This window comes from Sapajus apella, unplaced genomic scaffold (assembly GCF_009761245.1).
Source record: "Sapajus apella isolate SASKATOON/1434 unplaced genomic scaffold, GSC_monkey_1.0 scaffold94, whole genome shotgun sequence".
Lineage (NCBI taxonomy): Eukaryota > Metazoa > Chordata > Mammalia > Primates > Cebidae > Sapajus > Sapajus apella.
This window is the reverse complement of record NW_022437034.1, coordinates 3,883,590-3,899,953: the sequence shown is the minus strand read 5'-3', so window position 1 is coordinate 3,899,953 and position 16,364 is coordinate 3,883,590. Positions and strand designations below refer to the sequence as shown.

The 16,364-nt window shown below is 43.1% G+C and overlaps 1 long non-coding RNA gene across 1 annotated transcript; it reads left to right on the top strand.

Moving 5' to 3' along the window:
• Window positions 1-225: 225 nt before the first annotated feature.
• Window positions 226-8,222, top strand: LOC116535325. Its single transcript, XR_004262159.1, has 3 exons — window positions 226-236; window positions 1,579-1,588; window positions 8,127-8,222. It is a non-coding gene; the product is annotated as an uncharacterized LOC116535325 (long non-coding RNA).
• The last annotated feature ends 8,142 nt before the right edge of the window (window positions 8,223-16,364 follow it).

Here is a 16,364-nt window from a genome sequence, read left to right as displayed (position 1 = left end):
ATAAAAAAATTAGCTGGGCGTGGCAGCGGGCCCCTGTAATCCCAGCTACCCCAGAGGCTGAAGCTGGAGAATTGCTTGAACCTGGGAGGCAGAGGTTGCAGTGAGTTAAGATCGCGCCCCTTCACTCCAGCCTTGCGACAGAGCAAGACCCCGTCTCAAAAAAAAAAGGAAGTTTTTTATCTTCTATTATTTTTATTCTTATTCTCCCAGATCAAGTTTTAGAATCATTATAGATAGTACAAAGATTTTGATAGTAACAATGGTCATTTGTTCTTTGATACAGCAATAGTTATTTCCCAATACTACTAATTATATTAACAATGAATAACTAGGTCAACAATAAGAAAAGAAGAATATAAAGTTGATTCATGCTATAGAATTCTTGTTTTTCTTTCTTTTTTTTTCCTGAGATGGAGTCCCACTCTGTCACCCAGGCTAGAGTGCAGTGGCACAATCTTGGCTCACTGCAACCTCTGCTTTCTGGGTTCAAATGATTCTCCTGTCTCAGCCTCCCAAGTAGCTGGGATTACAGGCACCAACCACCCTACCTGGCTAATTTTTTTGTATTTTTAGTAGAGATGGGGTTTCACTGTGTTGGCCAGGCTGGTCTTGAACTCCTGACCTCAGGTGATCTGCCTGCCTTGGCCTCCCAAGGTGCTGGGATTGCAGGCATGAGCCACAGCACCTGGTCCATGCTATTGAATTCTGTGGTATTGTCTGAAATACTTCCAATGTCTCAGAGTCTGATGAATAAAGGTTTTTTAAGACTTAAAAGTGACAAAAACATCTATACAAAGTTTTTCTTGGGAAGATATTTTATGAATTGGAAGAAGAAATATTTCTCTTTGAAGCAAATAAATACAAAGAATATAACACATGAAGTCATTAAAAATATATATGTACACACCCTTGAGTATATTATATATCTTGCAATAAACCTTTCATAATGCTCCTGAAACTTAAGACAAGGCATTGTGAACAACTGAACAATAGAGCCACTTGAACTTATTGTCCTGATGCATTTTTCACATACATTAATTTACCTAAGAATCACTTAGAGCCTTTTTTTTTTTTTTGAGACTGAGTCTCTGTCACCCAGGCTGGAGTGTAGTGGCACAATCTTGGCTCACTGCAACCTCTGCCTCCTAGGTTCAAGCTATTCTTCCACCTCAGCCTCCCGAGTAGCTGGGATTATAGGCATCAGCCATGATGCCCCGCTAATTTTTGTGTTTTTGTAGAGACAGGGTTTCACCATGTTGGCCAGGCTGGTTTTGAATTCCTGACCTCAGGTAATTTGCCCGACTTGGCCTCCCAAAGTGCTGGGATTACAGGTGTCAGCCACCATGCCTGGCCTAGAGCCTCTTAAAAGTTAAAAACATTTTTTTTCTTTCTCCAATTTATTTTTTCTTCAAAAATGATCAAATTCTTAGAGAACATATAGAAATTGAGAGTTTCTGTAGTCTATGGCAAATATTTTTTGGTACTTAAAAAAGTGAAAATAGACTGGGCACAGTGACTCACACCTGTAATCCCAGTGATTTGGGAGGCCAAGGTGAGAGGATTGCTTGAGATAAGGAGTTTGAAAGCAGTCTGGGTAACATAGGCAGCTCCCATCTCTAACAACCGAGGCTGAGGCAGGAGAATTGCTTCAGCCTGGGAGGCGGAGGTTGCAGTGAGCCGAGATTGCACCACTGCACTCCAGCCTGGTGCCTGGAGACAGAGTAAGACTGTCTCAAAAAAAGAAAAAAAAATTTGAAGGATGATTGCCATAAAAAAGAAAAAGAAAGAAAGAAAAAATAAGTACAAAAAATTGTTGGGTGTTGTGGCGGGTGCCTGTAATCCCAGCTACTCAGGAGGCTGAAGCAGGAGAATCGCTTGAACCTGGGAGGGTGAGGTTGCAGTGACTTGAAACCACACCATTACACTCCAGCAGCCTGGGTGATAGAGGGAAACTCCGTCTCAAAAAAAAAAAAAAGATTACTAAGCCTTCACACTTTTAGATGGGGCTCTACAGGGCTTCATTACCATTTTCTCTTTAAAAGGTCAGCAGAAATGTTCAATTAGAAGTATTTTCCTAAAATTCTAAGGCAATGATTTACACTCTCATCCACAGTTGTTCCTAACAATGTCTTTACTCCTAACAAGTTTCCTTATCATGGGATAGAGGTGTTAGCTCTCCAAAACTAACCAGGAAACAGGACAGTAAAAACAGACCTGTTGTTTATAAATGAAAAGCATAAAGGCTGAGTGGGAACTCACAGAGAACAGCTTCATGCTCCCTACATCTCTTTTACAAAATATCAAAGACATTTCATTATAGTAATGGTTTCTGTTATAATTGGCTCCCATTTCAAAAGAAGCTTACCACGTTGGAAAATAATGTCAAGAGTATCCAAAAGTTATTCATTTATATGTTCTTGTTTGTAATTTATAAAGTCTTTTAAGATATTATTTCATTTTATCATCTTGCTTTTATAACCAGTACTGTGGTTTGAGTATTTGTCCCATTCAAAACTCATGTTGAAGGCCAGGGGAGATGGCTCATGTCTGTAATCCCAGCACTTTGGGAGGCCGAGGCTGGTGGATCACAAGGTCAGAAATTTGAGACCAGTCTGACCAACAAGGTGAAACCCTATCTCTATTATATTGCGCCATTCTCGGTCATCATCCTAATCTCCCTGATTCCTGCAACCATCCTCCGAAAGGGACCCTCCTTGGCACCCACCTACTATCGATGGGTCATCACTGAGGGCTCTACTGGAGCATATGTTAGTTCCTTAACCGGAAAGGGATCCACCCTAGTCAACCTAACCCTGGAGTACTCTCCGGAGACCCCCATTACCTTCTCCCTGGACCTCTGTGCCCTCCTGGGCCCCCACTTAAATTTCAGGACAAGTGGAAGTATAGCTGGGTGTGGCAGTTTAGGGGCAGAGCGACAACTCCAGACCATGGGGTTATATCTGTGCCCAGGATCCACGCCACAAAAAAAAGATGAAACTGTGGAGACTTAAATGAATTCTTTTGCCCCCATTGGGGTTGTGAAACTATCTCCACTATAACAGGATATACTGCAAACAGAGACTCTTTCATTTTCTCACCTGAGACCCTCCCGTAAACCCCTGGCTAACATTCCTGCTCACTGGATTAGCAGGACCCTTGGTGCTAATGGTCCTAGGGTTAACATTTGGACCATGCCTTTTAAACATGTTCCTCAAATTTATCCAGGAAGAAATAGATTCGGTCAAATTGATGGTTATGAGATCCAAATATGGGCCCTTGTGTCAAAAAGAGGAAACCTATTAAAGATTTAATACATGTTAAAAGAACAGGGGGGAATGTGATATTGTGCTGGCCTAGAGCCAGAACCTGAGCAACACTATTTTATAAAATGCAAAACTGTTTTTTAAATAAGTTGAAGTGGCTGCCCCATTCTCCTCACAATAACTACTGTCCTTGGCCTCTGTAAATAGAACTGCTAGTTTGTTCTTCAAAACTATGTAAAGCTGCTTACCTTTTCTTATCAGTAACTGCTAAAATCTGTGACTTCTATCACCACCCAGACGATGTGTAAACAAATGTATATCTTGACTTCTGTAAACCACTGAGGTAACAAACAGAATGACAAAAGTCCCCTAGCCCTTGGAATGTCCGGAGACCCCCGCCCTTGTCTCCACCCAGGAGGTGAATCACAGAATCCCCTAGCCCTTGAAATGTCCGAAACCTTATCATCCCCATCCCCGCCCCTCACCCCCACTCCCAAGGTGGTTTTTCGGGTATAAAAAATCGTGGCACCCTCCTTTTGGCACCACAGATTGGAGAGACGTGAGTCCTCTGTGGTCGCTGGCATAATAAATGACCCTGCAATCTGGCAAAAAAAAAAAAAATACAAAAATTAGCCAGGTGTGGTGGCCCATGCCTATAATCCCAGCTACTCAGGAGGCTGAGGCAGGAGAATCACTTGAACCCAGGAGTCGGAGGTTGCAGCGAGCCAAGATCGCACCACTGTGCTCCAGCCTCTGCGACAGATCGAGACTCCAACTCAGAAAACAAACAAACAAACAAACAAAAACTCATGTTGAAATGTAATCTTTGGGCAAAGTGCTCACACCTGTAATTCCAGCACTTTAGGAAGTTGAGGTGAGTGAATCATCTTAGGTCAGGAGTTCGAGACCAACCTGACCAACATGGTGAAATCCCTGTCTCTACTAAAAATACAAAAATTAGCTGGGTGTGGTGGCAGGCGCCTATATCAGCTACTCAGGAGTCTGAGGCAGGAGAATTGCTTGAACCCAGGAGCTGGAGGTTGCAGTGAGCTGAGGTCATGCCATTGCACTCCAGCCTGGGTGACAAGAGTGAAACTTTGTATCAAAAAAAAAAAAAAAAAGGAATTTAATTTTCAATGTGGCAATATTGAGAGATGGCGCCTTTAAGAGGTTTGGGCCCATGAAAATTCTGCCCTCATGAATGGATTAATACATTCATATATTGATAAACCAATGAGTTAATGGATTAATGGATTATCATGGGATGCAACTGGTGGCTTTATAAGAAGGGGATGGGGGGCTGGGCACCTTGGCTCATGCCTGTAATCCCAGCTACTCAGGAGGCTGAGGCAGGAGAATCACTTGAACCTGGGAGGCAGACGTTGCAGTGAGCCAAGATTGTGCTACTGAGAGGGAGACTCCGTCTCAAAAAACAAAAAAAGAGGAGGGTAACCTGAGCTTGCATTCGAAGCCCCCTTGTCAAGTCATGTTTGCACTGCCTATGCACTCTTGTTAGAGAGTTCCCACCAGCAGGAAGGCTCTCACCTGATGCAGCCCTTTGACTTTGGGCTTCTCAGCCTCTATAAGAAACAAATTGCTTTACTTTATAAAATACCCAATTTCAGGTCTTCTGTTAGAAGCGACAGAAAATGGACAACCTCCCTCTTGCAGATAAAATGTCTATCTCCTGCTTTTGAGTATGTGTCTTTAAACTAAATATTTAATTTCCTTTTTTTTTTTGAAACAGGGTCTCGCTGTAACCACCACCTCCAGGGTTCAAGTGATTCTCACACCTCAGCCTCCTGAGTAGCTGGGATTACAGGTTCCCACCACCATGCCCGACTAATTTCTGTATTTTTAGTAGATAGGGGGTTTCATCATGTTGGCCAGGTTGGTCTAAACTCCTGACCTCAAGTGATCTGCCCTGCTTGGCCTCCCAAAGTGCTGGGATTACAAGCATGAGCCACCACACCCAGCAATTTATACATTTTCTAGATGCCTGTTATGACTTCATTTCCTGTTGCTGAGCCTTGCTTTGTTATCTTAATAAAGCATAAATAATACCTGCAGTGGAACTGGGTTTACTCATGCGACTGAATAACCACACCCTCCTAATTAGAGATTTACTAGCTATTCAGAGAGTAGTACAGTCAGTATCAAAATATTGTGCCACAGGCATATATATAAGCACTTTTAAAAAATAAATCTGAAAAAAATAGCCAAGAAATTTACCAATCACGATGTCTACTCTTCATCTCTATGAGATTAATACGCCTAATATTTATAAGAAATTCCTCATAGTTACAAAAGCAATATTTTTTGTTTTCACCAGTTCATAAAAGTCTTCCTCCTCCCCCTTCACCCAACTGATTACCTTCAAATGTTCAAATTATGCAAGGAAAATTTAGAATGAGGGGATTCTCAGGGGAAAAATTTATTGTTTTTCAGAAAACAACCAAGAGCTTTTAAGAGATATCTGCAACAACAGGGGTGGTTACATAAACTATCATGAATATACCCAGTGGAATACTACATAGTTTTGTTTTATATTTTTTCTAGAATACTATAGTGTTTTTAAAAATAATGACAGAGGCCAGATGCAGTGGCTCATGCTTGTAATCCCAGCACTTTAGGAGGCCGAGGCAGGTGGATCACCTGAGGTCAGGAGTTCAAGACCAGCCTGGCCAACATGGCAAAACCCTGTCTCTACTAAAAATACAAACACTAGCCAGGCATGGTGGCACACACCTGTAATCTCAGCTACTTGGGAGGCTGAAGCCAGAGAATTGCTTGAACCCAAAAGACGGAGGTTGCAGTAAGCCAAGATTGTGCCACTCCAGCCTGGGCAAAAGGGCCAGACTCTGTCTCAAAAAAAAGACATAAATCTATCTTTATTGATGTGAAAATATATTTATGATATATAAATTGATAAAAGGAGCTTCTAAAAACGTGTTTTGTTTAAAATAAGAAAAAGGCCAGGTACAGTGGCTCACCCCTGTAATCTCAGCACTTTGGGAGGCTGAGGCAGGTGAATCACAAGGTCAGGAGTTCAAAACCAGCCTGGCCAATATGCTGAAACCCATCTCTACTAAAAACACAAAAATTAGCCAGGTGTGGTGGCGGGCACCTGTAATTCCAGCTACTCCGGAGGCTGAGGCAGGAGAATGGCTTGAACCCAGGAGGGGGAGGTTGCAGTGAGCCGAGATTGTGCCACTATGCTCCAGCCTTGCCGAGAGAGCAAGACTCCATCTCAAAATAAACAAATAAATATATAAAATAAAATAATAATAATAATAAAAGATAGTGTCTTGCTGTTGAGCTCAAAATAACTTTAATTTTCTTCATTTAAAAAAATTTTTACTTTTTTAACAATTAGCATTTATTTTCATAGACAAAACAAAAAATATATTCCTATTTTTAAAAAGGCATAAAGCGGAGTGCGGTGGCTCACGCCTGTAATCCTAGCTCTTTTGGAGGCTGAGGCGGGCAGATCACCTGAGGTCAGGAGTTCGAGACCTGCCTCACCAATATGGTGAAACTCTGTCTTAAAAAAAAAAGAAAAGAAAAAAATAAAAAAAGTATAAATAGGAGTTGTTTGATGATGAGAAAACAATCTCTCTCTGTCTTTCTCTCCCTCCTTCCCTTTCCACCTTTCAATTATTCTTGCCTCTGGCTTGCTACTACATATAGGTTCTAATCTCAAGGTGGGAAAGATGGCTGCCCCACACTTCAGACTCCAAAAGTATACCCACGATTAACTCCAGCAGATAGGGATGATCTTTTTTATTAGCTCCAACAGAAAAGTCACAGGGCAGACTGTCTTGTTCTGCATCAGGAACTAGCAATGTGGTAGGAATCGAGTCGGAGTAGGTAGGGAATGTAATTTTCTGTTGGGACAAGTCTTGGTCACAAGATATCTCCTAAAGTCAGGGAGGAGAGGGAGTGAGTCCACACTGAGTTCATTCCCAGTAGGAGAGACTAGTTTTATCATCTTGAAGGAAAGAGGGAGGGTTGCTGAAAAGACTGAAATAACAGATATATATTATAATATTTATTCTAGACTCTCATATTAATAATAAGCTTTAAAAGGAATTCCACACTGGGTTTTTCAGTGTTTGGGAACTGGAAGGCACCATTCAATGTCAAAAACCACAATACATATTCATTCAATAAATATTCATCAAGTATCTACTATGTGCCCAGTAGCCTATATATTTCTGGGATGGAAAGTAAACAAACAGAAAACAATCAAAATATCCCTAACCTCATGGATCATACATGTTTAGACATCAGCAACAACTCTGAAAAATGAGTCTGAAATTGTCCTCTGGCTGGAAATTTTATTGCCGTGGTTGAGATGAAAGAAAATGCACTTTGGCTTTCATATAATTATTTTTTCACTTGTCTATGAACACCATAGTAAAATCCTATTCTGGAAAGAAACTAAACTGAGATGAGTCATGAGATTTACAGGCAAGTGAGAGGAGTACTGGCTTTTGTGCCTTGATATTAATGGGAAATTGCATTATCTAGACACACCCCAAGGTATTCTGCAGCATCCTTGAGCTTTAAACTTTGTTACTTAACCTGCCCTTACAGTGACACTAGGCAAACCAATCTTGGGTTGTGTATTTAATTTCAAGCAAAAATTCTTTTTATAGTTGACTCAGCAATGAACACACTTATTTTTGCAGGCCAGTAGGTTAAGTACATGGATCAGAACAAGATACTCATTTTGTTTCTTGTTAATGTTTATTCTTGGCATAGCAAACACCTAACACTGAATTCAAAAAGCTTTGGGAAGAGAATCTAAAGCAAGTTTTAGCTAATGCATTTTTGTGCTCTTTAAAAAACTCTGTTAAGAACAGAGAGATCCAAGACGGCTGATCACTAGCAGCTCGGGATTGTAGCTCCCAGTGAAAGCGCAGAGAACGAGAGGACGCCACACTTTCAGACGAATTTTTGTTGCTCATGCACCAGGAGATTCCCAGCAGAGGAGCCCCACGGGTCTCCAGCACGACTCTTGTGGCCAGCGAGGCGGTTTTGCCGGCGCCTTGGTGCGGCGGTTCTTGGTGCAGAGTCAGAAAAGCACCATCACTCTTAACGCTGCTGTTTCAGCTGGCGCAGTGGGTTGCTCAGATTCCGGCACGGGGAATCAACAAGTTGGACGTCCACTCAGAAACCCAATTAGAAAGTCGGTAATTACAAAGACGACAGATGGATAAATTTATAACGAAGGGAAGAAACCAGCCTAAAAAGGCTGAGAATACCCAAAATGAGAACACCTCTCCCTCTACAGGGGATCACAGTTCCTCATCAGCAATGGAACAAGGCCTGATGAACGAGTGTGTTCCATTAACAGAAGTAGGCTTCAAAAGGTGGATGATAAGAAACTTCTGTGAGTTAAAAGAACTTGTTCTAACCCAATGCAAAGAAACTAAGAACTTTGAAAAAAGGTTTGACGAAATGCTAACGTGAATGGACAATTTAGAGAGGAATGTAAATGAATTAATGGAGCTGAAAAACACAACACAAGAACTTCTCGAGGTATGCACAAGTTTTAACAGCCGAATTGATCAAGCAGAAGAAAGGATATCAGAGGTCAAAGACCAACTTCATGAAATAATACAAGAAGACAAGATTAGAGAAAAAAGGATAAAAAGGAACGAGCAAAGTCTCCAAGAAATATGGGACTATGTGAAAAGACCTAATCTACGTTTGATAGGTGTACCTGAACGTGACAAAGAGAATGAATCCAAGCTGGAAAATACGCTTCAGGATATTATTCAGGAAAACTTTCCCAACCTAGCAAGGCAGGACAATATTCAACTCCAGGTAATACAGAGAACACCACAAAGATAAGAACATAAGAACATAGCAGTTCTAATTCCCTACCATAGTGATTCTCAATGTCAGCAACACATAAGAATCACTTTTTTCATTTTATTTTATTTTTTTGAAATGGAGTCTCTCTCTGTCGCCCAATCTAGAGTGCAGTGGCGGGATCTCAGCTCACTGCAACCTCCACCACCCAGGTGCAAGCAATTCTCCTGTCTCAGCTTCCAGAGTAGCTGGGACTACAGGTGCACCTCACCACACCCAGCGAATTTTTTATTTTTAGTAGAGACCACGTTTCATCATATTGGTCAGGCTGGTCTTGAACTCCTGACCTCAGGTGATCCACCCACCTTAGCCTCCCAAAGTGCTGGGATTACAGGCGTGAGCCACCGTGCTCAGCCTTCAGTAGTTTTTAAAAGGTGATTCTTGGGCTGGGCACTGTGGCTCATGCCTGTAATCCCAGCATTTTGGGAGGCTGAGGTGGGCAGCTCACAAGGTCAAGAGTTCAAGATCATCCTGGCCAATGTGGTGAAGCCCTATCTCTACTAAAAATATAAAAATTAACCGGTGTGGTGGTGTGCACATGCAGTCCCAGCTACTTGGGAGGCTGAGGCAAGAGAATCGATTGAGCTCAGGAGGCAGAGGTTGCAGTGATCCGAGATCGTGCCACTGTACTGCAGTCTGGTGACAGAGCGAGACTGTCTCAAAAAACAAACATCAACAACAAAAACCTACTGGAATGGGGATGAGGCCGGACGCAGTGGCTTATGTTTGTAATCCCAACATTTTGGGAGGGAGAGCAGGTGGATTACCTAAGGTTAGGCGTTCGAGACCAGTCTGGCCAACATGGTGAAACACCAACTCTACAAAAAATACAAAAAATTAGCGGGACGTGGTGGCCCACGCCTGTGATCCCAGTTACTCGGGAGAATAAGGCAGGAGAAATACTTGAACCTGGGAGATGGAGGCTGCAGTGAGCTGAGATCATGCCACTGCACTCCAGCTGGGGCAACAGAGCAATACTCCGTCTCCAAACAAACAAACAAATAAATAAATAAACAAACTACTGGAATGAGGTTGGAGGGTGGGGATTAGACATTGATATCCTTCAAAAAGATCAGTGTAGTGTAGGTGATTTTAATATGCAGCTAGGGTTGAGAACTGCCTAAAGAATAAGACAGCCCCAATAGAGGAGAGAAAATGGTGGACATTTTGAGTCTAGACACACCTTGGTTTCTTTTTTTTTTTTTTTGAGACAGAGTTTCGCTCATGTCACCCAGGCTGGAGTGCAATGGCGCGATCTCGGCTCACCGCAACCTCCGCCTCCTGGGTTCAGGCAATTCTCCTGCCTCAGCCTCCTGAGTAGCTGGGATTACAGGCACGCGCCACCATGCCCAGCTAATTTTTTGTATTTTTAGTAGAGACGGGGTTTCACCATGTTGATCAGGATGGTCTCGATCTCTTGACCTCGTGATCCACCCGCCTCAGCCTCCCAAAGTGCTGGGATTACAGGCTTGAGCCACCGCGCCCAGCCTGGTTTCTTTCAAGAATAGGCTCTTACTATGGTGTTCACAGATAAGTGGGAAAATAAGCATATGAAGAACAAAGTGCGTTTTCTTTTATCTCTGCTACAATAAAATTTCTAGCCAGAGGACAATTCCAGACTCACCTTTTGAGTTGTTGCTGATATCTGAACAGGTAAGATCCATGAGGATAGGGATATTTTGCTTGTTTTGTTTGTTTGTTTGTATTTTTTTTTTTCCTGAGACAGAGTCTTGCCCTGTTGCCCAGGCTGGAGTGCAGTGGCACAGTCTTGGCTCACTGCAACCTCCACCTCCCCAGTTCAAGTGATTCTCATGGCTCAGCCTCCCTAGTAGCTGGGACTACAGGTACATACCACCACCCCTGGCTGACTTTTGTATTTTTAGAAAAGACAGGGTTTCACCATGTTGGCCAGGCTGATCTCGAACTCCTGGCCTCAAATGATCCACCTGCCTCAGTCTCCCAAAGTGCTGGGATTACAGGTGTGAGCCCCTGAGCCCAGCCTGCTTTTTTACTACTGTCCACCCCAGATTATACTTGGGATAATCATTCCATTGCTGGCCTGATTGTTGTCAGTAGATCACTTTAACTCTTATCTTGTATATACATTTATCTTATTATTTATTTGAGACAGAGTCTCGCTCCATCACACAGGCTGTAGTGCAGTGGCGGGATCTCAGCTCACTGCAACCTTTGCCTCCTGGGATCAATTCTCCTGCCTCAACCTCCTGAGTAGCTGGGATTACAGGTGCTCACCACTCTACCCAGATAATTTTTGTATTGTTAGTAGATAACGGGGTTTTACCATATTGGCCAGGCTGCTCTCAAACTCTTGACCTCAAGTGAACTGCCACCTCAGCATCCCAAACTGCTGAGATTATGGGCATGAGCCACGGTGCCCAGCCTACTTTTAAAAAAACGGTAAATAATTCTATATCCATTCATCCATCCATCTTCTTTCCTTTCATTCTTTTTCTTTCTCCCTCTTTTCTTTCTCATCCATTCATTCAATCACTCATTCATTAAACAAGCATTTAATGAGGGCAAGTACTATGCTAATAATAAGGATGTAGACAGGCCAGGCGCGGTGGCTCACGCCTGTAATCCCAGCACTTTGGGAGGCTGAGGCGGGTGGATCACGAGCTCAAGAGATCGAGACCATCCTGGTCAACATGGTGAAACCCCGTCTCTACTAAAAATACAAAAAATCAGCTGGGCATGGTGGCGCATGCCTGTAATCCCAGCTACTCAGGAGGCTGAGGCAGGAGAATTGCCTGAACCCAGGAGGCGGAGGTTGCAGTGAGCCGAGATCGCGCCATTGCACTCCAGCCTGGGTAACATGAGTGAAACTCCGTCTCAAAAAAAAAAGGATGTAGACATAGAATTCATACTTTCATTCAAGTGTTACAGCACTAATAAGATAGCCATATAGATAGTCATCCTGAGATTCTCAAGTTCCATTAAAAAAAAGACAGCTGCAAAAATATACACCAATTTTCTCACTCTTCGTGAAAAACTATTTTGAAGTTTGAGTTCTATTAGGCAAACATCAACATTCCTGACCTATTATGCTGTTAATGAGTCACATAGTAAGTGATTCATCTGTCATAGTAATTTTCAATCTCTCATATGTTGAATGCAAGAATGTAAACACCTATACTTCATTAAGTCTCACATAAGAAGGGGTTCAAAGACACTGCCAATTTTAATTAGGAATTATCCAAATTTAAGATTCTTCAGACATCTTTGAGTATTTTGTCAAGTTCTGTTACTTCCAGCCAGGCGCGGTGGCTCATGCCTGTAATCTCAGCACTTTGGGAGGCTGAGGTGGGTGGATCGCAAGGTCAGGAGTTTGAGACCAGCCTGGCCAACATGACGAAACCCCGGCTGTACTAAAAAAATACAAAAATTAGCCAGGCATGGTGGCACGTGCCTGTAATCCCAGCTACTCAGGAGGCTGAGGCAGGAGAATTGCTTGAACCCGGGAGGCAGAGGTTGCAGTGAGCCGAGATCGTGCCATTGTACACCAGCCTACATACAGCAAGACACCATCTCAAAAAAAAAAGTTACGTTACTACTGATATACTAAATCTTGACCAAAGAGGCTAGCAGTATAGTTTGATCTTTAGCTACTATAAAATTCCCAAATCAGGTTACTTTGTACGTAAGGACAGAACAGAATATTGCTTGAAAGTAAGCAGACACTTTCCTTTTTTTTGTTTTTGAGACAAGTCTCGCTCTGTCGCCCAGGCTGGAGTGTAGTGGCACGATCTTGGCTCACTACAACCTCCGCCTCCCGGGTGCAAGTGATTCTCCTGTTTCAGCCTCCTGAGTAGCTGGGACTACAGGCCCAAGACACAAAGCCTGGCTAATTTTTTGCACTTTTAGTAGTGACAGGGTTTCATTGTGCTCGCCAGGATGGTCTTGATATCCTGACCTGGTGATCCGCCCACCTCGTGTCTCCCTAAGTGTTGGGATCACAGGTGCGAGCCACCACATCCGGCCATTTTTTTTTTTTTTTTTTTTTGGAACGAGACTGGGTCTCGCTGTGTTACTCAGGCAATGGAGTGCAGTGGCGCAATCATGGCTCACTGCAACCTTGACCTCCTGCGCTCAAGTGATCCTTCCACTTCAACCTCCGGAGCTGGGTTTTTGTTTGTTTGGTTTGGTTCAGACGGAATCTCGCCATATTGTCCCGGCTGGTCTCAAATTCCTGGACTCAAGGGATCCTCCCATCTTGGTCTCCCAAAGTGCTGAGCCACCATGCCTGGCCAACACGTTCATGCTACTTTCTTCCCTTTTTACACTTCAGTTGCAGCTTAGCAGCTGGTCAAAAACCTACTTCAATGGCCAACTCCAAGACGATGGCTGTTAAATTATCCTCCTGGGGAGGTGGGCATTAACATAGCACAGAAGCAGTTATTGACAAATTTAAAGCTAAGAACAAATGCAAGCTCACTTCACCCACAGAAGCACCACAATCATCTTTATGCAGTAGTGTATCCACCTAAAACCAAAGGACAAAAGAGAAATATTTTGAAGTAAAATCAACAACAGAAGGAAAACAGCAGGAGGGTAGGAAGAGAGAACAATCTTTCTGTTGAGAACAGTTTCAACGCTAACAGGTTCCAAGAGAGCAAGCCATTTCCATAGCATAAAGCTCCTTACAACCAAGAATTTTTATATTACTATCACCACATAATTGTGTTTATGAAGAAGAGTGAGTTTGCTCACAAAAAGAAAAAATACATTCAAAAGAGAATCAACATGAAGAGAATAAAGTATAGCAGGTTCTCAAAAAATGTCATTTTGTTCAGTGTTGTTTCCTTAGAATGATGAGAAAAAAAAAAATTGATTCCCAGCCAGGGCCACCGACTGTGGAGTTTGCACATTCTCCGCATGTCTGCATGGGTTTTTTCCAGGTATTTCAGTTTCTTCCCATGTCCCAAAGATGTGCACGTTAGGTTCAGTGGTGCGTCTGCATTGTCTCAGTACGAATGTGGGTGTGTGTGAGTGCACCCTGATGGAACAGCATCTTGTTGAGAGCTAGTTCCTGCCTTGCACCAGAGCTGCCCAGATAGATTCTGGCCACTATCATTGGGTTAATAATTATCTTACTTGGTCAGGTGTGGTGGCATGTACCTGTGGTGCCAGCTACTTGGAAGGCTGAGGCAGGAAGATCGCTTGGGCCTGGAAGGTTGAGGCTGCAGTGAGCCAAGATCACATCACTGTACTCCAGCCTGGGCAACAAAGCAAGACCCTGTCTAAAAAAAAAAAAAAAAAGGCCAAGCGCAGTGGCTCACACCTGTAATCCCAGCACTTTGGGAGGCTGAGGTGGGTGGATCACAAAGTCAGGAGTTCCAGACCAGCCCAGCTAACATGGTGAAACCCCGTCTCTACTAAAGATACAAAAACTTAGCTGGGCATGGTGGCGGGTGCCTGTAATCCCAGCTACTCAGGAGGCTGAGGCAGGAGAATCACTTGAACCTTGGAGGCAGAGGTTGCAGTGAGCCAAGATCTTGCCATCGCACTCCAGCCTGAGCAACAGGGCGAGACTTCATCTCAAAAAAAAAAAAAAAAAAAAAAAAAAACTCCAAAACTTACTTGTTTTTGTGTATAGCTCACATTTATTTCAATGTTTAATATTAGACCTGTTTTAGTCTTTTTAAGTTTGCTTGATATTTTTGTGACATCAGTTAGTCTATGGTAAAATTTGTTTCATTTTATGTTGAAGTTTTCAAGAACCTGTTGATGATAAGAATTTACAGTCTAGGGATGCTTATGGTCTGAACGTTTGTGTCCTCCCCAAATTCTTATGTTAACACTGTTTCTTCCCATTGTGATGGTATTAGGAGGTGGTGCATTTGGGAGGTAATTAAGATAGATGAAGTTATGAGGATAGAGCCCTCATGAGTGCGGTTAGCGTCCTTATAAGAGCCCTGGGAGGTGGGGCATGGTGGCTCATGCCTGTAATCCCAGCACTTTGGGAGGCTGAGGTGGGTGGATCACCTGAGGCCAGGAGTTCAAGACCAGCCTGACCAACATGGAGAAACCCCATCTCTATTAAAAATAAAAAATTAGGCCGGGCGCGGTGGCTCAAGCCTGTAATCCCAGCACTTTGGGAGGCCGAGGCAGGTGGATCATGAGGTCAAGAGATCGAGACCATCCTGGTCAACATGGTGAAACCCCGTCTCTACTGAAAATACAAAAAAATTAGCTGGGCATGGTGGCGCGTGCCTGTAATCCCAGCTACTCAGGAGGCTGAGGCAGGAGAATTGCCTGAACCCAGAAGGCGGAGGTTGCGGTGAGCCGAGATCGCGCCATTGCACTCCAGCCTGGGTAACATGAGTGAAACTCCATCTCAAAAAAAATAAAAAATAAAAAAATAAAAAATTAGGCAGGCGTGGGGGCACTTGCCTGTAATCCCGGCTATTCGGGAGGCTGAGGCAGGAGAATCGCTTGAACCCAGGAGGCGGAGGTTGCGGTGAGCTGAGATCGTGCCATTGCACTTCAGACTGGACAACAAGAGTAAAACTCTATCTCAAAAAAAAAAAAAAGAGTCCTGGGAGAGTGTACTTTTTTCTGCTCTCTGCTGTGTGAAATAGTTAGGAGATGGCAGTCTGCACCTGGAAAAGGGTCTTTGTCAGAGCCTGACCATGCTGGCACTCTGACCTCAGACTTCCAGCCTCCAGAACTATGAGAAATACATTGTGGTTGTTTACAAACCACCCAGTCTGGGGAAATTTGTTAGAGCAGCCTGAGCTAAGACAGGGGTGCAAATGGATTTACATTTTTGAGGTGTATAACCGTTCAGTATTCTCCATAGATGAATCATTGCGGTCTGAGAAATGATAACACTATTACCAATAATAGTAATGACAGCTAACAATTGCTGAGCACTTATTTTATGTAAGACACTGTAAGTGCTTTACAGGCATTATCTCATTTAATCCTCACAACAACCCTAATTACTACGGTTATTCCCATTTTCCTAGTGAGAACAATGAAGTTAGAGAATTTAAGTAACTTGCCTGAGGTAACACAGTTTATCAGCACTCAGGGATTTGAAACCTAGAATTGCCTCACTTCGAAACCCTTTCAACCGTTACACAATTTACTGTCTTAATTCGACACTAGAGATTATATAGCTACAGCCGTCTGGCTCAGAGGGGCTTGGAGTTCTTTTAAGATTTCTGTACTTTTTGCAAATACTCTGGGCCT